The sequence below is a fragment of the Euphorbia lathyris genome, chromosome 5, assembly GCF_963576675.1.
Source record: "Euphorbia lathyris chromosome 5, ddEupLath1.1, whole genome shotgun sequence".
In the NCBI taxonomy this organism is placed as follows: domain Eukaryota; kingdom Viridiplantae; phylum Streptophyta; class Magnoliopsida; order Malpighiales; family Euphorbiaceae; genus Euphorbia; species Euphorbia lathyris.
The window spans coordinates 54,971,493-54,973,663 of NC_088914.1; positions in this window are offsets into that span (position 1 = coordinate 54,971,493).

Sequence of the window (2,171 nt, forward strand, 5' to 3'; positions counted from 1 at the left end):
TAATCAGTCCAGATCTAACGGTAAAGGACCACAATTCATTTAGTCATCAGGTTCCATGTAAACACTAATAGAATTACAAGAACAGTAGGATGCATATATATAATATAAATGTAATAATCAAAACTATTAGTTGTTATTCATTAGTAGTAATAATTCATAATTAAAAGTTAAAGCATTATCGTATGCGGTATTCATTAAAAAATGACATGAGTTGATTGAATATATGTGAAGAACATTATCATCATATGTGTAAATGGATATGACATGGCAGAATATATAGTTTGGCAATCAATTACCACAGGCATCAGACTACTTAATACTACAGCGGACATTACAAAAAATATAAGACTAGGAGATTATTAATTACAACTTAAAATCAAATCTCATAACAATACAAATAAAAAAACAAAAATATCTGCTATCCAAAAATCTAAATTATTAAGTAACAAAAATCAAATGCTGATGGTAGAGTAGGAAATAGAGTTTCTCCGCTAATGAATTTCTCTGTAATAATAAGGATACAACAACAACAACAACAACAAAGCCTTAGTCCCGAAATGATTCGGGGTCGGCTAACATGAACCATCATATAAAACCGTGAAAATCAAGTCGTGTCAGCGACACAGATTCGCTCCCTCCACTCCGTCCTATCCACTACCATATTTTCCTCAATTCCCAATAAACTCATATCACTCTCGATCACCCTCCTCCAAGTTTGCTTAGGTCTTCCCCTACCCCTCACCACTACATCCCTTTGCCACTCTTCGGTTCTCCTAACCGGCGCATCAAGCGCTCTACGTCTCACATGGCCAAACCACCTTAGTCGGTTTTCTCTCATTTTATTCTCAATAGATGTAACCCCTACTTTTGTCCTAATTATTTCATTACGCACCCGGTCCTTTCTCGTGTGACCACACATCCATCTCAACATACGCATCTCCGCCACCGACATCTTATGGATGTGGCATTGTTTCACTGCCCAACACTCCGTACCATATAACAATGCTGGTCTAATTGCCGTCCGGTAGAATTTTCCCTTCAATCTATTAGGCATGCCGGGATCACAAAGGAAACCCGTAGCACTCTTCCACTTCGACCAACCAGCTTTAATCCTATGGGCAACATCTCCATCTACTTCTCCATCCGTTTGGATAATAGATCCTAAATACCGGAAGCAATCCGAGGCCTGAACAACTCTCCCATCTAGGGTGATTGTCCCTGCCTCCCTACTCCTACGGCCGCTAAACTTACACTCCAAATATTCTGTCTTACTTCGACTCAACTTAAAGCCTCTAGATTCTAGAGTTTGCCTCCATAGTTCCAACTTCATCTCCACTCCTTCTTTCGTCTCATCAACCAACACAATATCATCTGCAAACAGCATGCACCATGGTATACCATCTTGAAGTGAACTTGTTAGTTCATCCATAACGATGGCAAAAAGAAATGGGCTTAGTGCGGAACCTTGATGCACTCCAATCGTAATAGGAAACTCTTCAGTTTTCCCAACACTAGTACGTACACTCGTGCATACTCCCTCATACATGTCCTTTATGATGTCAATATATTTCCGCGAAATGCCTTTCCTTATCAAGGCCCACCAAAGTACTTCCCTTGGTACCTTATCATATGCTTTCTCCAAGTCAATGAAAACCATATGCAAGTCTTTCTTCTTATTTCGATAGTGCTCCATTAATTGTCTCATTAGATGGATGGCTTCCATAGTTGATCTTCCCGGCATAAAGCCAAACTGGTTTTCCGAGATCTTCACCGTCCTCCTTAGCCTTTGTTCAATCACTCGCTCCCAAAGTTTCATAGTGTAATAATAAGGATAATGTAATAAAATAGTCTCAAGTTTGTAGATAAAGTTTTAATTTAACCACAACACTCTTTAAAACTAAGGTCTTGTGTGTCTAAGTCTAGACGTTCGAAATCGAGAATTTTCTTCGATTAGTCTCTCTAGATGTCTTTTTGGTCCCTACACGATTTTAGCCGCTTGGACTCTTCTAGTCCGCTTTGACTATATAGGCATTGCTTAAACGACGATGAACAAAAACATTTTTTATTGTGAATTTATTTTTTACTTTATTATAATTCACATTTGAGTTGTTTTAACGATATTGTTATTGAAATGTCGATGTTTGCACATTTGTAAGGATATAGGTTACAAA